The sequence below is a fragment of the Muscardinus avellanarius genome (assembly GCF_963383645.1).
Source record: "Muscardinus avellanarius genome assembly, chromosome: 4".
Lineage (NCBI taxonomy): Eukaryota > Metazoa > Chordata > Mammalia > Rodentia > Gliridae > Muscardinus > Muscardinus avellanarius.
The window spans coordinates 110,240,595-110,263,011 of NC_137789.1; positions in this window are offsets into that span (position 1 = coordinate 110,240,595).

A 22,417-nucleotide genomic window follows, 5' to 3' on the forward strand; every position below is an offset into this window, starting at 1 on the left:
AGTATTTTTGTATCTGCTGATGTTAGTCTGAGGTCAACATGAATATTGAGCCAGTAGGAGGAGCAATGTAGGAGGAGCTGACATAAGGGGCAAAGGCTTTCAGACTTTGAAACATAAAACTATAACACTTAAAATATAATATTACTGAAAAACTAGAAAAAATCAGACTAAAAACTAAAATATATGCCCTTTAAGTATTTGTTTTATGGTGAAATTTATTTGGACTATTTATTTAGTTTGTTGATTATTGTGGTACTGGAGATTGAACCCAGGGGCATTTTACACCCAGCCCTATTTTTTAATTTTTATTTCAAAACAGGATCTCTCTGGGTTGATCAGAATCTCATTACATCCTGAGACTGTCCTTGAATCTGTAATCCTCCTGTCTCAGTCTCCCAAGCACTGGGATGACAGGTGTGCACCATCATACCTGGCTTGGACCCAGTTTATTTGCTGAGTCTACTGAATCTGTACATTTTGGAATAACTAGATCCTGAGGTTCCTCTCATCTCTAACTATCAGTAAATGCAGCTTAAGTCATCTAAGCCTCAGCCTCTCATCTGTGAAATGGAGTTAAAACAATTACACTAGAATGGCGAGGCAATCAACTGAAATGTCTATCCATTAATACTAAAACATTATTTAAAATATTTAGCACAACACCTAAATATATAATAAATGGTAGCTATCATGTGACCCAATGAGAAAGTAACCTATAAAAAATGTTGTTGGGACAACTAATAATGTGAGAAAAAAATTCATATATCTTATGTTATATTTTAAAAATATATCTAAATTACAAAATAGATTTAAGAAAGTTTGGGTGATAATTTTTCTGATCTGTGACAGAGAAGAGTTTTCCAAATGAAAATAAGAAAAAGGGTGAAAAACAAATTTAATTTTTCTGTAGGAAAATTTTAAACCTCTCCATGAAAGAAACAAAAACGCTGAGAAAAATACTTTCAGCAAGATAAAATTAATAACAATATATAAACACCTCTTTAAAATCAATATGAAAATGCTAACGAGTCAACAGAACAATTGCAAAGAATTTGAACAAAGAATTCACAAAAGAGTAAGTACAAATTATGAGCAATGATGAGAAGCATTAACTTAATCAATTCTGGAATTTAAATGCACTAACATGTAAATTTTGTTGTATGTAAAGCCAAAGAAATCCATTAAGGGAAGTGTAGAAATAAAAATATTTTGTACACTACTGTCAGGAACTGCCTAAAATTGACTCAGATATGGGAAGTATCGTGCATCTTTCATTGAACCTGTCTGTGCTAAGGCATACTTTAAATTTTCAAATGAGATGTCAGAACTCACACTTGGTAAATTGCAATATGCCACTCATTCTTTGTGCCACCCCATGTTCTTCTTTCCCAACATGGCATGTGTGACTTTCAAAGCACTGATCATTTCCATGCCATAAATATCCATCTGGATGGGCAGGAGCTAAGTAGATGATGGAAATGACCCCCAAGAGAAAATACAAAGAGGTCTGGTTCTAGGTCTTGGCTCTCATACCACCAGCTGAGGCAGGCCATGCAGGAGGCGTAGCCCTTCTCCAAATGCAAAGCCATTATATCAGGGTTTCTCCCATGAAGTCTGTGATTCCTGCATCCCACACCAGCCTTTCAGAAGCAGGAGGTAGAATTGGACATTTTTAGTAAACCTTCCAATTATTGCTTAGGTTCTTTAATGTTTGGAAACCACTTTCACGGCAGACCACTAAGCCTTTCATCAAAATTCCTCCACCAAAAAATCAAGTGTTCTAAAAGAAAAAAAAATGTATGCTGAATAGCAGCTCCACTGTATATGTGAGAGTGACCACCACTCGCAAAACTGAGTTCTCAGATCCTGTTATATGTCTGGTGATATCTCTTTAGGTTTGTTCTCCCAATCCCATGCATCAAATCATACTCATTGAAGCTGCCAGCCTTCAGAAGTGCTTTCAGAGGGCACATCAATTCAGCTCTAAGGCTTTATGATTCAGGCATTTCATCATGCCATAAAGTTAATGGGATCCAATTTGAATATAGGCACCTCAACAACTATGTTGCATGGAGTTCACAGCATTCATGCAATATAAATTTCAAAATTAATCAGCAGCCCAGTGGAAAGTTCAAAGTAGAACGCTCCCCTCTCATTGGTCACTGTCCTAATCTTCAGCTGCCTGGAAAGGACCAGAGCTGTCCACACAATGTGGTAGCCTAGGCAACCAGTCACTCCACTAGGAACTTCTCAACACTTAGAAAAACAAGGATTACTATAGAAATTTTCAGATAGAAAATTTCTCTATAGACTGTTTAGAGAGCCCACGATTCATAACAGTAATGATGCCCATCCAGACCTCCCGTCTTTAACAGCCCAGGAATGGGTTGTTGTTTGGGTGTTCCTGACTCAACCCGAATGCCTCCAGTGGCGCCTGGTCTCCAGGATAAGGGAGAACAGATACTATGCTTCCAAGATCCCAAACAATACTATATTTAAACCACAGGAAATAAAAATGTCATTGGTCCTCCAAACATCCAGATGTGGCCCCTAAGTTATTAGGCATCTAGCAGGTAAGACATCCAGATGATTGATTCTGCAGTTTGCATCCAGATGTTCTACCACAGTGGCAACACAATCGAAATGAAGCTGGGTGGAGTTTGCAGGCATTACGGAGCTACCCTCGTGATCCCCTTTGGAAACCCCTTTCACATCAGCTTTTCTACCTTAGATAGGGCAGCTTTGCTGGAAAGAGCATTAGGATCCACAGAATTGCTTAGATCAACGATGCTTTCTGTTCTTCAAACATTCAGAGTCATTGTTAAGCTAAGTGGAAGGAAGACCAAATCCTTTCCTAAATTTCTTTTTCTTAAAGACAGCTGCTGGAATCCACTCATTCTTAAAAAGTTATTTACCTGAAGTAGGAACCATGCACATAAAAGATAGAGACAGAGCTCTCAAAATGTCTTGTACACTTTTTGAGTCTAATGTGCTGAACTGCAAATTTAATCCACTGAAGTGGTTTCATGCAAAAACTCCTCTTAAATTCCTTTTGTACAAAATCTTGATGCATAATGTATAGAGTCTGAAAATGGATTAAACTACATTTGGAGATGGTTTGAGTTGTGTATTTTTTTTAAGCAAGCAAAAATGAACAGGTTTTCTGTTGTTGCCTTTTTTAACCCTTCTTGCTCTTAAGCAATTACACATGGATTGTGTCTTCTCAAAGCTGCCTTTCACACAACATTTCTTGTCTTTTTTTTCTGTCAAAAAGCTTGAAATGTGAAAAGTTTTAATTAAAAATGGGAATGGTGAATTAAACTCATTTCCTTCAGATTCCCCAACTAAAGCGAGCAAATAGAATGGTAAAACTTTCTGATTTATTTCTGGAAGATAATTCAGCAACCGAATAAGCAAATGAGTGAAGTCTTACTGAATAAAATATTTCCTGGTCCTCCACCATTTTAATTACCCTGTGCACTGTGGCTCTAGATAGATTGCTGGTCTGTATGCTGGGGGAAACAAGTATGATCAACCCCAAAGGTACATTTCTACCAGTGCCCTCTCAGGCCAGAAAGGCGAAAGGGAAGACCAGCCATTGGAATCACAGGGACTTGACTACAATCCTACACTCATATCTCAGGGGTCAATGCTGTTTGCAAAGCTCTGTATCATCATTTGATTGTATTTATATGTCACGTTACTACTGGTAAATTGTAATGGAATTAGAACAGCAGCTAGAATGGGGAGATTTTGACTGGAGCCCTAAATCTGACCTTCCCCAGTTAAAGGGCCTTGAACTTACTTAAACTTGCTGGTTTCAGGCTCGTAGCCTATCATGTAAGGAGAACTATCTTCTCTCTAGCTCTCTGTCTGCAACCTGGGACCTTCAGAAGAGACCAGACAGGTGAGAGATCCATTCTCTTAAGTTTCATCTGTACTGCTAGACTCTCCCCTGCTTTGGGTTACTGTGGGCTTCTCCTGAGAAAAGGCACCATGCTTGGCTCTTCTGCAATTTTCACTGTGGTCTCCCAAAGCTGTGGGTAAAATGAACACATGTCCCACAGGGAGAGACCTTTAGCTGCCTCCTGGCTGACCACCTCTGGCAGGCTCTGTGTACGGGGCCCTACCAAGAGCTTTTCAGCTGACAACTATCTTCCCATAACACTTTAAAACCTGGCTTCTGAGAAACACGGAGACCCAATTGCTAGCTCCTCAGTGTTCTCCACTGCCGCCTTTCTTCCCTGCCCCCCCAACTCATGATGTTGGACTTGTCTCACTCACTCCACCTCTCTAGCCTAATAGGTAGTTCCAGTCACCTCTCATGGACCTTCTGATAATTTTTTTCCATCATGATTCAAAAGATTCACTTCATCTTCCTCCCTTTATTGGCTCCAACTTGTCAGAGCACCCCACACTTCAGTCCTGTGAATGGGACACAATACAGTTTTATATGTAACTATAGACACTCGGATATGCCTCCTCAAATGGTCAATGCAAGGATTTCTACCAGCACTGGGCACATTTCAAGCTACAGACATGGAACAATTGGGCATTTCACATTCTATGGGACAGATACATTAGGACTTCTCCTAATGAGGTGAGAAGAAAGTGTAGCTTTCCCTCACTCGCCTTCTCTTTCTACGTTAAGCAGTATCACACACCAACATACATCAGAAACGTAGAAGAAATAGATCCTGCTACGGCCTCTCCATATAGGCCTTGGTTCAGTGCATGGGGAACTGAATGTTAAAGGAAGATTAATTCCAACTCCAATTCATTCTCTATAATTTTGCAATAATGTAGATGCTATCAAAACATTTCTTTTAAAATTCCTGGTAAGATCCAGGCCTTTCTTATTCACTAGTTATTTCTAGCACAATGTTTGGCACCTAGCAGGTGATTTAAAAATATTTGTTGCCGAAATGAATGCATAAGAAAAAAATCCAAAGTAATATTTGAAAGATTTCTTGTTATCTGATGCAGATAGGGAGTGGAGTTAATGATTTAGAGAACAAGTATCCAGCAGTACAGCTCGCTAATACCTTTTAAAACGTGTTGATGCTCATAAATCCAAAATAAACGACCTGTAAAATCACTTAAGAAGAAATAATACGCATTTAATCAGGCTTCCAGAGGAAAGTCTGAAGAAAAGGCAGGAATCTCAAGAAGAATTATTAAATCCCTTCGAATTCAATCATTGCCGATCACAGACACGCAGCATGTCCCTCTGCCCACAGGGCCGTCACTTCAGGAAACCTCGTTATGAAATTCCTAAATTATAGCCACCTCCTGGAGCCATAGGGAAAGACTTTGGATCAGCTGAAAAAGGCAAGTCCTCTTGCAGGTCTATCCAGCATTCTCTTCCTCATTCCACAGAGGAATCTCAAATAGAGGGGAAAGTTGAACATATCGCCCCTGTACCAAAGCCAGCATCTTCAAAGTTTTACATGCGTCCAGACTTGGCTCCATGTCAAAAGCGTTCTTCTACTGGCAAATAAGCCTCAAAACATTGTGAAATGTCAGCCTGTGCCTCTTTCTATAACCCTGTTGAAGTTTCTGGAATTTAACAGTGTTCTGGTACCTCCCATCCCATCCTGGATTTTTACCACCTCAGTCGGCTAATGAAAGTTACTTTACCTTTCCCAGAGTTTGATTAAGGTCCTGAGGGTGGTAGTAAAATGGATCCATGTTTTTGTTACAAACTCAATTAGAAAAAGTTGGAATTGCTCTCTTCAACAAAGTTAAATAAATCGTTAATGAGAAATTTACCTTCACTTGATTCGCTAGTTGCCTTATTAGCTTGAAGTCAACACTATTAAAGGAGAAGATGTTTATTAAAGCTTAAGGTGTTTTGCTGGATTGAATGTTAAAAAGATGATGGCAAGATAGCACCACCAACTTCCTGCTTCCAAAATCGAGGGGGGCGTCCATCCATCAACATCTAGAGACTTCCAGACCACATGTATGTCTCCTCATGGAGAAATGGTGATAGACCCCCATAGATGAAAGGCCTGCACCTTCCTGAGTCATATTTAAAGATTCTCTTCTCATTCACGGTCACTGGGCATTTTCTAAGCCAAATAGATGCCAGCCTGAGCCTGAAGAAAAAAACCACCCATTTTTTGATGAGTCTTAAGAGGCTATAGGAGGAACGGGGGCTTTCTTCCTCAGCTAAGGAGGGAACTCAAATACCTTCACCATAAATAGCAGGGGCTTCAGAGACAAAGACTATTTATTTAGGCAACTTTACATGCAGACCTCAAAACCACCTATCCAAAGAAAACAATACCAGCTCCCTGATGTGGCATTCCTAACATGCCTCCTATTAAGAAGCAACTCTAGGCAAAATTGTGAGTCAAGGTCAGTCAAGGTGGTTTTCAGGCCCCTCTCCATTTATTTCTCCCTCAAAAATGTTTCCTTGGCTCCCCCCTACACATAGCCCTGGTGGTAGGGTCTGCAGACCGCTTCACTCTGGCCCATGCCAAGCCCTTCAGAGCTCCTCCAGGGCCTTCAGGAAGCTAAAAAGCAAGCGAATAGCCTCATTTCTCAGAATCTACTGAAGTGTGCAACCCATGTGAGACCCAACTTTAGGTAAGCAGGCATTTCCTCTGAGATGTAGAAGGTTGAGGCAGACATTGATAGAGAGGCTGAACCTCACGACTTCTGCTAAGCAGCACAGTATGGAAACATGCAGGAGCTATGACAGAGGATGTGGGGTCCAGGTACTAGCTCCATAGCTATCGAGAAGCAAGTCCAGGGGGCTATGTTATTGGTGCAGGGTGGGATGGAAAGGGTGACCTGCAATAGTAGGCAGTTGGAGACATGGCCTCTGTATCCACTGACCATGGCAGAGGCAGCTGCTGCCTCATGGGCCACACCTGAGGTGTGATTCCTGAAAGTTCTGCCTCCTATCAACTCCTCCAGCCTGTCTAGTGATTTTTGTAAGCTCCTTTCTCATTGTATGAAATAGATCTCTGCTGAAAATAGCTAGACTGAATTCTGCTATCTACAACCAAACTCTGAAAGAATACTTCCTTTCTACAGAGGCAACCAAATGCCTCGATACTCATCCCTTCATCTTCTCAGAAAAATTGGGTTCATAAATTAATTCACAATAAGTTTGAACAACTCATAAAATGACTTTCAGTGAGCAGTTGTCTTAACCAAAGGAAAAAAATTATAGTGGTGACTATCCAACCATAGGTGGCCTACAATGTCAATGAGGATTTTTTTTTTTTTTCCTAGACATGGAGGCAAAGATTTTCTAAGCTTTGAAGAAGTTGTTGTTAATGTGGTTGATGGTAAGAATAATAGTGATGGTGATGTTTAAATACAGGAGAGAGCTGACCTAACTTGAAAAGCTCTCTGGGCTGGTACCTTCAACTCTCTCGCTTCACCCAATGCTGTAACCAGGGCTTCTCACCTCTCACTGCAGGTTTCTCCGGTGAAGCTCTCTGTGAAACCTGAAACTTCCCCATAAAGAGAAACATATTAGTATGTCACAGAAGGAGGATTTATCCCATGAAGGATCCGGAGGAGTTCCCAGTCAGGGAGAGAGAGGAAGGCAAGTTAGGACTGGTGGGGTCTTCAGCATACCCGACAGAAAAGAATTTCAGCACAAACCAGAGACATGAACAGAGATTTATTTAGGGAAGCAAGAAGTACACACTGAAGGTGGAACGTGGGCCATCTCGAGTGAGAGATGAGTTTGGGGGTCCATGGCTCTTCTTTTTAGGAGACTTTTCTGAGAGGTGGTTAGGAGGAGGTATTTGAAGAAGATATCAATACCATAGTTATAAGAAACTTTAAGATGTTTTAATTGTCCCCAGTGTCTTGACAGGCCTTCACTGTCTTATCCCTTTTGTTTAGACTACATAGGATCTGGCTAACAGCGCCCAAGGAGATATGTTTTGTAGTTGTTTTGGTAGTGGAGATTGAACCCAGGGGAATTCTACCTCCAAGGCAAATTCAGCTCTATTTCATTTTATTTTATTTTATTTTATTGGTGGTGGTACTGGGGTTCCTGAAAACCCTTCTACCTCCAGGCTACACTCCCAGATACCTATTTTTTATATTTTTATTTGGAAACAGGGTCTCTTAAGCCCCCAAGGCCGGCTTCGAACCTGCATGATCCTCCTGTCTCCACCTCCCAAGAGCGGGAATTACAAGCATGAGCCACCACGCCCGGCTTTATTTTTTATTTTGAAACAAGAGTCTTGCTTAGTGGCTAATGGTCTCCCTAAGTTGTTAAGGAAGCTTCAAAACTATGATCCTCCTATCTCAGCCTCCCAAGCAGAAATTACTGTTTTGTTTAAATTATTTACAGGTGGGATACCTAAACAGTGCTCAAGGAGATTACTCTTGTGTGACCTCTGTCCTCTGACCAACAGATATCTTTTCTGCTTTAACTAATCCTAGGTTGGAAAATTTACAGTTCAAGGTTTTTTGCAAGTAAATTTCTAGCATGTTGCCTGACCACCTTTCCAGATCTTTTGTGAGGTTGTCTTGATCTACAGAGACCTCTTTGAGGATAGTCAGTAATGCTCAGGGTAATTAGTAAAACCTTGCAAATCCTTCAGAGATTTGAAGTTAACAGGTCTGGCTATAGGTGGGGAAGAGGTCATTGGCCTGGCTTGAGGAGTAAGGTGTCGGGGATATTTGCCACAGGCTTAAATTTACATTTTTCTTGTTCTTTATGTCTCCTTTCTATGTTTCTTTTATCTCTTCTATTCTACGTCAAGTACAAGGGAATAAGCAAGGGCCTCAGCATTTCCCTGAAAGTTGATAGTGCACTCTCTGAAAGAAGACAGAAACCTACAAGGGGAAGAAGGAAACAGATGAGCAGTGATGATGGCCAATGTCCCTCTGTCGATCAGCGTGCATTGGATAGGCTCCTCTGTAGGCCTCCACCTCAACCCCTTGTGATGGAGAGGCGAGGCTCACCCTGGCCTCTGTGAGTTCACAGTACAGATAGATGGACAGAAGGAATTTACATTTCTTAACTACTTACTATATACTGGACATAATGAATTTCACTTACCAAAATTTTGCTTTTGTTTTCATTTAATGCACTAATGAGTAAGTTAAATTTTTTAATTCCTTACCCCACTGAAGGAAGAGCGAGCAATGGCTTCGAATCATAAGACGCTTAAGCCAGTGAGGTACATAGCATTATCCTACCTTATACATTGAACTAGTGGGCTCCAGAAAGATTAGGTAACTTCCCGGAACACAAGGGAGTGTGAGCACAAAGACAATGTTCATATATATAATCCAGCCTCTCCTGCAAACGGAAACAACGAAACACAGCAGCCTTTAAAAATAACAACATAAGCCAGGAGTGGTGCCACAGGCCAAAATCCCAGTCCTTGGCAGACTAAGACAGAAGGATCGCAGGTTCAAGGCCAGCCTAAGCAATTTAGTGAGACTCCAGCACCTTGGACATTTGTTTTCTCTAATATGCGCAAGCTAGGGAGTATCAGGGATACCAGAGTGACTCCAGATAATGGAGGGGAAACCTCAGCAAAGCCAGGAAGGAAGGGTAGGGGAGGAAGAGGCTGAGGTTTATTAATAGAAAAGCTACATGCGACTATGTGTGTACATGTGAACATAACATTGTTAACCTGGACACACAGAATCGAAAGGGAGGGCAAAGAGGAAGCAGGAGGGGGCACCAAGTACTGTGTGAATATATGCCACTGTCAACATGATCCAAATTATGATGTGAGACTATAGTGCACCAACAAAAAAATAAAAAAGTAAAAATAAAAAATATAAAGGACTGTGGGTGTAGCTTGAAGGTAGAATGTCCCTGAGTTCAATCTCCAGTACCCAGACAAGAATGATATTTATAATAATATATCATTATACCATTATATAATATTATAATATAGTATCATAAGAATATATAATGATTGTTATTATTATTATCAGAAGACCCTGCAAAGCCACACAACTCCTGATGGAGCTGAGGATGGATGGATTTTCATTTGCTTGCTCTACTGGACTCCAGACTAAAGTAAATTAAAAGCTTGTTATTTTAGGTGCAAAAGTCCTAGGCGCTTTTTGAGAATGAAATTGTCTTCTCTTTCCCCCAAGGCCTTTTATACCATTATGGTGAAGTCCCAAGCTATCAATGATAGTGGGAAAATGGGGCTTTACAGTAGAGGAAAGAAGCTATTCAAACTGCTCCTGATTTCTATAAAAGAGAGATCTTTTGATCTTTGAAACAGCCAAAAGGGCAGTTTGATCTTCCTCAAACTCATTTATTTTAGATTCTTGCAAATTTCTTTTCTGTAGGTTTACTTCCTTAGAAAACTCAATATTCAATTGAACAGTGACTTTTATACATTGAAATGCAATATTGAATAGCCAAAGCCTAATAAATGCCATCCCAGCTATATAGGATATTTAAAAAATCATAAAAGGGCCGATTGAGCCCGATCCAGGCAAAGATGACAAAGCGAATTCAATGCTTCTTTTGAAAATGAGTCATGGTCAGAAATACTCACTTTGACCAAAAGCATTTCTTTGAATGCCAGAGGTAAATTCACTCACTTTCATTTTCTGCCTGGGTTTCAAATCAGCCCAGCAGAACTGAACAAAATCAACTCTAAGAGGCCTTGGCAGCTGTTCCAGATGTAAATGTGAACAAGATAGTGAGGTTGGACCTATTCCCTCCTATGTGTTATTTTCAAATTATGCAGATGATATTCAGATAGGGATTGACCCAACTTTCTATGTTGATTTTTTTTTCAGGGAGGAGGAAATAGTTGCTATTCTCTGCTACATTAACATTCCCTAGGACTACCCTTTCCTTTACTTAGAAAAAGGATGTTTTACTGTCATAAGCCTCCCAATTACTGGCAGAGGGAGAATCTGACATATGTTTTCAGTCGTTGTGGGGTACGGGGAAGGACAGCACAACATACTCAATCGATTAGCCAAAAGGAACAGCCTTTGATGTCAGGGAACCTTTCCAAATTTCGTTTAAAACTCAGTCTGTGGGAAATCAAAGTTCCCAATCAGAACTTCTGTCCTGCTCCTCTGAGTGCAGTTGTGGCCTGAGGAACTTTAGTTTTAACAATTTGTAGATGATGACTTATTTTGAGAATGTGTCCCTCTCATGGCCTTTTCAACATTAGACCTTTTAAAAAGATACATAGCTTCATTCTCCATTTTCTTTTTGTCACATGAACTTTTTCTCACTTGAGTATACTCTAGCAAAATGCAAATTAGTATTGCCAAAGAAAAGTTGTTGGGTAGCAACCCTCTCCTCAATGTGGCCTTCTAAGAAAGACTGACTTTATATTATAGGAACACCTTGCATGTTGCATACTTTTTATATCAGCTGAAGGCTGGATTACAATTGGAAAAGGAACTAGAGCAGGATACCCTAGGAAGAAGAATTGATAACCAATTGGATGGAGGAGGTAGAGAAAAAAAAGTCAAAAGACATGCATGGAAGATTTAGGTCTTACTCAGAAATAGCAAAGTGAAGCGGAAGGACCAGATAGGGTATCAGATTAGATATTATGGTTTGGATTGCAGAAATTTGCATGGTATTTTGGCGGTCCAAACATAAATGCCAAATCCTAGGCATTGCTTATAAGCCTAGATCATTTTTGTCAGATGTTTTTCCAATAAAGAAGAACAGGGGAAGTCTCCATAGAGGGCTTCCTTAGCCTCTGTATTCTCTGCTCTGGTTAGACCATATCTAGGATACCATTCTATCCCTAGTCTAGACATTCACTTCTATTCACCTGAATGCCATCAGTTCTTCATGGCACCTTCTAACATGGACCCCGGGTAATTTACAGACAGAGATGGACAAAATGATGAAAGGCTTGCATGCCTGAGAAATGTGTACTCCAAGAAAGAAAGAGAAGACTGGACAGAACTAAAGATCAGTCATATAAAGAAAGATTCCATGGAAGTTACACAGGTAGGAGAAGCAGATTTTTGCTGGAAGACAAAATTCACAAAATTAGAGGAACCCAAAATAATATGCATTGCCCAACTTGTGTGGATGTAACACAAGTCAAAGTCAAAACTGGGTGTCTTTCATTCCACAATTTTATTCCACATGGGATGAAAGTTGTAGACAAAGGGACTCCCACATTCCTGCATAATATTAGAACTGGAAGAAATCCTCATTGTCACATACTCCAAGCTATATGAGCTATAAGAATCCAGAAACAATCCCCATAGGGCCTTTTGCCCCAAATGTATACACTTTCCATGTGGTAACAGGATTTCAAGCGCATTTTGGGGGGAACCAGTGACAAAGGTGCTTTCAATATCTTAGAGCCTTTTGATTAGAGTCATCATTTTTCATCTTGAGACCATCACAAACAACTTCAACAGAGCAAGTCTCTCCTAGAAGTGGGCAATAGATCTACAGCTTAGAAAAGAATGGTTGATATTAAACTAATAAGGCCAGATACTACACTTGATCTTAGCCAAAAGGCCATTTAGCCCCAGAGTGGCAAGCATAAAGAAGTCAAATAACAGCAAACATTGGCAAAGATGTGGGGAAATAGAAACTCTTCTATACTGTTAATGGGAGTACAAACTAGTTCAGCCACTATGGAGATCAGAAAGCTGGGATGGATCTACCATACAATCTGGCCATACCACTACTGGATATCTTTCCAAAGGGGTTGAAACCAGAGAACTAGAGTAACATATGCATACCCATGTTCATAGCAGTACAATTCATAATAGCCAAAATATGGAACCAACCCAGGTGTCCATCAACAGATGAATGGATTACAAAATGATGGGAAATATACACAATGGAATTCTACTCAGCAATAAAGAAGAACAAAATCATGTCATTTGTAAGAAGATGGGAAGACCTGGAGAACATTATGTTAAGTGAGATTAGCTAAGCATAAAAAGAGAGAAGACATATCTTTTCTCTAATATGCTTGAGCTAGGGAGTATTTGGGATACCAGAGGGACTCCAGATAATGACGGAAATCTTCATTGGAGCAAGGGTGGAAGACTAGGGGAGGAAGACGGCTGAGGTTTATTAGTGGAAATGCTACCTGGGACTATGTGTATACACGTGAATATAACATTGTTAAACTGGACACTTGGTATTGAGAGGAAGGGAAATGAGGAGGTGGGAGGGCACCAAACACTGTGTGACTGTATGTCATTGTCAACATGATCGACATTATGATGTGAGACTATAATGCACCAATAATATATAAATAAATTTAAAAATAAAATATGTTATACCTTTCCAAACAAAGTGAAAAGAAAAGAATGGTTGATCATTAAAATCCACGAAAGAGGCTAGGCATGGTGGCGCACACTTGTAATCCCCGTGCTTGGGAGGCAGAGACGGGAGGATCGCGGAGGTTCGAAGCCAGCCGCGCTGGCTTAAGAGACCGTTTCCAAATAACAATATAAAAAAATAGGTCTGGTAGTGTAGCCCGGGGGTAGAAAGGTTTCCAGGAACCCCAGAACCACCAAAAAAAAAAAAAATCCTAAACTCTAAATAGTTGATTTCAATCAACTTCAAGAAACAGTTCTGAGCTTGAGCGATTCATATATATCTATTCATATATAGACATGCCCATTTCTAAACTTTCTTTAAGGCTGCTAGCTCACCGATAGGCATTGAGGAATAGAAACTTTTTTTTTATCCTTCAAAACAAATGAAGGCTTCCTTTTCTTTCATTCAGAAATATTTTAAACAAACAGCAACCACTCTCTGGATTTCTAGGTACTAATAAATCTGTTGTTCATAGATTCTTACACTCCAAGGTCTGAAACATAAGGGAACATGTTGCAAGAGAAACATGAGATATTCAAGAGGTAGAATCATTCAGCACACGCACACACACACACAGGCACACGCTCGGTGTCGAGTCTAACGACGGTTTGAATAACACTCCTGTGATAAGATTGCCTTGTCATTCAACGCTTCTTGTTTCCTTTTATTCACTTTGCTGTTTTCCAGTTGTAATTTTTTTTTTCAGGAGATTGAGTCAAGCTGTAGACTTTTTAATGGAATAGCACCCCCAGACATTCACCCAGGAGTAGTTTGGGCAATTTTCAAGTGTCGGGAATAAAAAATGTTGGAATTGAAAAAGAACAACTGAGTCGAAATTTGAAATGGCAGAAAGAGGCAGCCCACCTAATTAGAGTGGTGAGAAAGAATGATGATGATGCAAGATGCTGGACACCAGGAGAAAAATGGAGAAACCAGGCTTCAGAGAAGCAGGACCTACTCTCCTCAGTCTTCTCCCCACGCCACTGCAATCCCCTGCAAGACAGACCATCTGCCAATTGCTCCGGCAAGAGTGTGTCACCAAGCAGAATGGGTCTATCGGCACAGCTGTTTGTTGTGCTCATTAATTCTGGGATAAAGTTAAGGAAAAACAACCTCCAGCACTGAAGTCAACACTAATCTTGGTGTCTGTAACCCTAAAATACCCAAAGATCTTCAAGCGAAGCAAGGGAGAAAGCAGCAATAAAGTTCCAAAGCAAATATATAATTTTGTGGTGCACAATTTGTAAACAAAACAATAGAGTACAATATAGAGAAAATATTCACTGACAATAAACCAAAAACTAGGTATTTGCCTTCCCAAGCTTCCTATCAGTAAAATGCTATCAAAACAAGCAAGCAAAAATGAAATGCATTCCTATTTCGATCTCTATTTCAGTGCAAAATACAGCTCTCAAAATGTCAGTTTCATCTATTTTGGCCTTTCCAAGAATGTGCATAGTTAAACATCAGTGAACTGTAGGGGCTGGGAGATAGTGTTTAATTGAATTTTCAGGTTAACTGGGAGCTAGGCTGAAAACTTTTCTTCCTTTTTGGTTCTGGTAGGAATTGATATAAGATACTGATGAGTGAAAATGTTGTCCTAGAGATCCAAGAACATAGAACTAGAAGTAATTTCTTGGGAAGTGATATGCAAAACATATTCTGACCAAAAAAAAAAAAAAAACAAAAAAACAAAAAAACAAATACTATCTCATTGTTGAGTCCCAGCTTTTAGATATCACGTTGATAGGGTGAGCTGGATTCCATGTCTCTGCTCAGAAGTTCTAGGTCCACTCCCTGCCTATCTATCCCAAACTCAAATCTTACTATTAGAACATCACGGGACAAAAGAGCAGAGAAAATGACATTCACGGTAAGAAGACAAACCACCTTGCTTCACATCCCATGAAAGAGAGCACTAAATTTTGCCTGCTTTGGCCCCATGAAAAGGATAAGCAGATTTTTATCTCTTAATTCTAATATAATTCTTAGCAAAAATAAGTTTTGCCTCATGGAGAGTTTTGTGTCTTTTCAAAATGAAATTTTGCTATAAAGAGATGAAAATTTTCATGTCACTCCTCCAGGTCTTTTCCAGGTTCAGGGGCATAATGTCACCACCTTCATTATCGTCACCACCATCATAAACAAGTATTTGCTACTATAGTTGGTTGTGAAATATACAAGCACACCCATGCTTACTGTAGGGAAATGGAAATGAGAAGATCAGTTCAGATTGAAAGGGACGTGTAAACTACCCAAAACTTTCTCCTAAAAACCTGAAAACTTTTAAGCAAAGCAAATTAATTTAATCTAAATTAATATAATCTTCATTATATCTTTTATAATGAACACACTGCCCTTTATTGAGATTTTTTTTCTTTTTTTTTTCTTTTTTATTGGTGCACTGTATTCATACATCATAGTGGGATACAAACTTTTGTAGACATACATGCACACATCACCCAGTCAGCCCCCACCCGATCCCCACCCCATTCTCTCCCCATCCCTCCTTCCCATGCTTGGCTTAGTGGTTGACATCTAGTATTATAGCAATTTATCCAAAATTAAAAATTATAATCTCACATAACAGTTTCATTTGTCTGATACCAAGCTTTTGATGACTTAAAGATAACATTTCAATATTTCTTTTTGCTTTCTTTCTTACCAGAGAATATTTTTTTCTATTTTTTAGGTGAAACTATCATATATTTATATATTTATTTTTCAGAAAAAAATTATCCTAATATGGAATATGGATTCTAGATACCCAAAATGATCTTGAAAAAGAACAAAGCTAGAAGATATATATTTTCTGATTTCAAACCATATAAAGCTACAATAATTGAAACAGTGTAGTACTGTTCTAAAGGCAGATATATAAACCATTGGAGTTAAATACAAGCCTAGAGCTAAATTCTTCCCTATATTGTCAAGTTATTTTTGATAAGGTTTCCACGAACATTTGGTGGTAGAAATAATAATCTTTTAACTAAATATTGTTGAAAAATAATAATTATATGGAAAAGAATAAAATTGGACCCTTACCTAACACCATATACAAATATTAACTCAAAATAGATAAAAGACCTAAATATAAATCTTAAGACTATAAACTTTTATTTTTTTTAATTAATTTATTTTTTATTGGTGCAATGTATTCATACATTATAGTGGTATAAAGAAAATACTTTTGTAGACATACATGCACATATCGCCCAGTTAGCCCCTACCCGATCCCCACCCCATTCCCTCCCCATCCCTCCTTCCCATGCTTGGCTTAGTGGTTGACATCTAGTATTATAGCAATTTATACAATATTAACATTGATAATCTCACATAACAGTTTCATTTGTCTGGTACCAAACTCTTGATGCCTTAAAGATAACATTTCAATATTTCTTTTTGCTTTCTTTCTTACCAGAGACTATTTTTTTCTTTTTTTTTTCTTTTTTTTTAGGTAAAACTATCATACATTTATTTATTTATTTTTCAGAAAAAAATCTATCCTGATATGGAATATGGACACTAGATACCCAAAACAATCTCAAAGAAGAACAAAGCTAGAAGATGTATATTTTCTGATTTCAAACCATATAAAGCTACAATAATTGAAACAGTGTAGTACTGTTCTAAAGGCAGATATATAAACCATTGGAGCTAAATAAAAGCCTAGAGATAAATTCTTCCATACATTGTCAAGTTATTTTTGACAAGGTTTCCATGAATTTTTGGTGGAGGAAATACTAGTCTTTTAACTAAATATTGTTGAAAAATAATAATTACATGGAAAAGAATAAAATTGGACCCTTACTTAACACATATACAAATATTAACTCAAAATAGATAAAAGACCTAAATATAAATCTTAATACTATAAGCTTTTAGAAGAAAATCTGGGTCATAAAACCTCACAACATTGAAATTGGAAGTGATTTCTTGGATATGATTTCAATGGCATAGGCAACAAAAGGGTAAATAAACTCCCTAAAAAATAAAAAAAAATATTGTATATCCAAAGACAATGTAAACAGAGTTAAAAGTTACTGATCCTCTTCCAAGAGTTCCTCCTATGACCCATTTCTCCCTAACTCTCACAAATTAGGGAAAGCATCTGATTTCTTATTTTTTGTGCCTGACTAATCTCACTTAACATAATGTCCTCCAGTTCCATCCATTTCCCTGAAAATGATGTAATTGAGTTTTTTTTGATGGCTGAGTAAAATTCCATTGTGTACATATCCCACAGTTTTGTAATCCATTCGTCTGTTGATGGACATCTTGGCTGGTTCCATAGTTTGGCTATGGTGAATTGTGCAGCTATGAACATAGATACACATGGATTAGTTTGGTAGTTTGGTTTCTTTTCTTTTGGGTAGATACCCAACAGTGGTATTGCTGGATCAAATGGTAGATTTGTTCCCATTCTTCTGAGGATTCTCCATACTGTTTTCCAAAGTGGTTGCACTAATTTGCAATCCCACAAACAATGTCTTAGAGTTCCCACTTCTCCACATCCTCGCCAGCATCTGTTGTTGTTTGTGTTTTGAATGATGGCCATTCTAGTTGGAGTTAGGTGAAATCTCAGGGTAGTTTTGATTTGCATCTCTCTGATTGCCAGTGATGTTGAGCATTTTTTCATGCATTTATTGGCCATTTGAATTTCTTCTTTTGTGAAGTGTCTATTTAGTTCATTTGCCCATTTTGTTATTGGATGTTTTGTTTTCTTAGTGTTGAGTTTCTTGAGTTCTCTGTATATTCTAGATATTAGTCCTCTATCAGTGGTGTAGGTGGCAAAAATCTTCTCCCATTCTGTTGGCTCTCGATTGAGATTCTTGATAGTTTCCTTTGCTGAACAGAAGCTCTTCAGTTTCATGCAATCCCATGTATTGATTCTCCTTTTAATTTGCTGTGCCTTTGGGGTCTTGTTGAGGAAATGTTTGTCTGTGTCTATGTGTTGTAGTGTTGGACCTATGCCCTCTTCAAGGAGCTTCAAAGTCTCTGGTTTAATTTCCAAGTCTTTGATCCATCGTGAATTGACTTTTGTACAGGGTGAAAAAGTGGGATTAACATCCAATTTTCTGCATATGGTTAACCAGTTTTGCCAACACCATTTGTTGAAGAGGCTATCTTTTTTCCAGTGTATGTTTTTGGCCTCTTTGTCAAAAATCAATTGGCTGAAAGTGTGTGGACTTGTTTCTGGGTCTTCTATTCTGCTCCACTGGTCTATATATCTGTTCTTTTGCCAGTACCATGCTGTTTTTATTACAATGGCTTTGTAGTATAGTTTAAAGTCAGGTATTGTGATTCCTCCTGCGTGGTTTTTGTTGCTGAGAACTACCTTGGCTATTCTGGGCTTTTTGTTATTCCAGATAAATTTAAGGACTGATTTTTCTATGTCTGTGAGGAATGATCTTGGTAGTTTAATGGGCATTGCATTAAATCTGTAGATCACTTTTGGGAGGATGGCCATTTTAATGATATTTATTCTGCCAAACCATGAACATGGAAGGTCTTTCCATCTTCTAAGATCTTCTTCGATTTCTTTTTTCAGTGTTTTATAATTTTCTTTGTAGAGATCTTTTACCTCCTTGGTCAAGTTTATTCCTAGGTATTTGATTTTTTTGTGGGAGATCCTGAGTGGAAGTGTTTTCTGAATTTCTTTTTCAGTGGATTTATGGTTGGTGTACAGGAAAGCTTCTGATTTTTTAAGATTGATTTTGTATCCAGATACTTTGCTGAATTTGTTGATCAGTTCTATAAGCATTTTGGTTGAGTTTGTTGGGTTTTCTAAATATAGTATCATGTCATCTGCAAATAGTGAAAGCTTAAGTTCTTCTTTTCCTATTTGTACTCCTTTGATTTCCTTTTCTTGCCTTATTGCTCTGGCTAGAGTCTCTAGTACTATATTGAAGAGAAGTGGTGATAGTGGACATCCTTGTCTCGTTCCAGTTTTTAGGGGGAATTCTTGAAGTTTTTCCCCATTTAATATGATGTTGGCAGTGGGCTTATTGTAGATTGCCTTAATAATGTTGAGATATGTTCCTTCTATTCCAATTCTCTGCAGCGTTTTTATCATAAATGGATGTTGAATTTTATCAAATGCTTTTTCAGCATCTATTGAGATGATCATGTGGTTTTTGTCTTTGATTCTGTTTATATGATGAATTACATGGATTGATTTTCGTATATTGAACCAGCCTTGCATCCCTGGGATGAACCCTACCTGGTCATGGTGAATGATTTTCTTGATGTGGTTTTGAATGCGTGTTGCTAGTATTTTGTTTAATAGTTTTGCATCCAAGTTCATCAGAGATATAGGCCTGTAGTTTTCCTTCCTTGAACTGTCTTTATTCGGTTTGGGTATTAGTGTGATGTTGGCTTCATAGAATGTATTTGGGAGAGTCCCGGTTTTTTCTATTTCCCGAAATAGTTTGAGTAGTATTGGGATTAGTTCTCCTATAAAGGTTTTATAGAATTCACTTGGGAAACCATCTGGTCCTGGGCTTTTCTTTGATGGTAGGCTCTTTATTGCTATTTCAATCTCTTTGATTGTTATTGGTTGGTTTAAGTGTTCTATATCTTCTTGACTCAGTTTAGGAAGGTTGTATTTATCTAGGAAGTTGTCGATTTCCTCCAGATTTTCCATTTTGTTGGAGTATAGTTTTTCAAAGTAGTTTCTGATAATCCTCTGGATTTCTACGCTGTCAGTAGTAATGTCTCCTTTTTCATCCCTTATCTTCATAATTTGGGTTGACTCTCTCTTTTTTTTAGTTAGGTTGGCTAGTGGTTTATCAATCTTGTTAATTTTTTCAAGAAACCAGCTTTTGGTTTTGTTGATTTTCTGTATTGTTTTTTTATTCTCTATTTCGTTAATTTCTGCTCTAATTTTAATAATTTCCCGTCTTCTGCTGGCTTTGGGGTTCAATTGTTCCTGCTTTTCAAGGGCTTTGAGGTGTGTCATAAGGCTATTTATTTGAAGATTTTCTGTTTTTCTTATGTGAGCACTCAGTGCTATAAATTTTCCTCTTAATACTGCCTTCAAAGTGTCCCAGAGGTTTTGATATGTTGTTTCTTTATTTTCATTTGTTTCTAGAAATTTCTTGATTTCACCTCTTACATCTTCTATGACCCATTCTTCATTCAGAAGTGTGGTGTTCAGTCTCCACATGTTTATGTTGTTTTTCTGGGTCTTCTTATAGTTGATTTCTAGTTTCATTCCATTATGGTCTGAAATGACACAGGGAAGTATGTAACATTTTTTAAATTTGCTAGTGCTCATTTTGTGTCCCAGGATGTGATCTATTTTGGAGAAGGTTCCATGAGCAGCTGAGAAAAATGTAAACTCTGCTGTAGTTGGGTGAAATATTCTATATGTGTCCAACAGGTCCATTTGGTTAATGGTGTTCTTTAGTTCTGAGACATCTTTACTGACCCTTTGTCTGGACGATCGGTCTAGTATTGTGAGAGGTGTGTTGAAGTCTCCCAGTGTTATTGTGTTGGGATTTATGTGTGACTTCATATCACAAAGAGTTTGATTTATGAAAGTAGCTGCCCCTATGTTTGGGGCATAGATGTTGATTATTGTTATTTCCTCTTGCTGGACTATTCCTTTTACCAGTAAGATGTGACCTTCTTTGTCTCTTCTAATAAGTTTGGGTTTGAAGTCTAACTTGTCTGATATCATAGTTGCTAATCCTGCTTGTCTTCGAGTGCCATTAGCATGGATTACCTTGCTCCAGCCCTTTACCTTGAGTTTGTTCCTATCTTTACTTGTAAGGTGTGTTTCTTGTAAGCAGCAGATGGATGGATTCTGGCTTTTAATCCATTTTGCCACTTTATGTCTTTTTATTGGGGAGTTGAGGCCGTTTACATTCAGTGTGATTATAGAGAGATAATTTTTAATTCCCAACATGTTAAGATCTTATTTCTGTTTAAGATACTGTTTATTCTTCTTTGCTTAGTTGTCTGCTGGATGGGAATTCTTGTTTCTTTGGTTCTGGCGTGTATTACCCATTTCCTCTTTGCAGTTAATCTCCTTGAGTATTTTCTCTAGCGCTGGTTTTGAAGACATAAATTCCTTCAGTTGCTGTTTGTCATGGAAGCTTCTTATTTCCCCATCTAATTTGATGGATAGTTTTGCTGGGTAGGAAATTTTTGGCTGGAAGTTGTTTTCTTTCAGAGTTTGGAATATGTTACTCCAAGCCCTTCTGGCTTTCATAACTTGGTTTGGGAAGTCTGGAGTGATTCTAATTGGTTTGCCTCTGTATGTCACATGGCCTTTTGTTTTTGTTGCCTTTAAGATTCTCTCCTTGGCTTCCACATTAGTCATTTTGACAATTATGTGGCGTGGGGATCCTCTTCTCTGATCCTGTCTAAAGGGAGTTCTATAAGTTTCCTGGACCTGTGTATCGACCTCTTGCTCTATGTTTGGAAAATTTTCTGCTATTACTTCCTTGAAGAGATTGTTGATCCCTTTGGTTTCACCTTCTTTTCCCTCCTCTATTCCAATTATTCTTAGGTTAGCTCTCTTGAAATGGGCCCATATTTCTTCAATGTCAGATTCCTGCTGTCGGGTTTTTTTTTCTAAATTAGAAACTATGCGTTCATTTTTAGAATGATCATCTTCAAGAAGCGAGATTCTATTCTCCATGTGGTCTAATCTGTTGTTTATACTTTGAATTGAGGCCTTTACTTCATTAATTGCATCCTTTATCTCTTTTTGACTCTCTCTAAATTCTTTTCGAAAGTCCTCTATTATTTCTAAAGTTATTTTCCTAATTTGATCTTCTAGAGATCTTTGGGTTTCTGTGTTATCAGATTCTGATGGTGTGGGGTTGTTGGCATTCACTGCTCCGTTGTTATTTCTCTTTCCCATGATTTTGGAAGTTTGTGCCTTCTCTGGGTTCTTCCCTGAGTCACTACAAGTTCACTTAAGATGCTCTGGATCTCGTGTCTGTGGTATCTCAGTCACCACTACTCCTTAACTGGGTTGTATCACAAAGTCTCAGACCCAGGGAGTCAATTAAGGCTGCTTAGACCGTGGGGAGTGCCAAGTTGGGCGTTCTCCAGTGGGGAGTTGTGACTATGGTATGATATCTCTGCCACTGCCACTCCCCCACTGGGCTG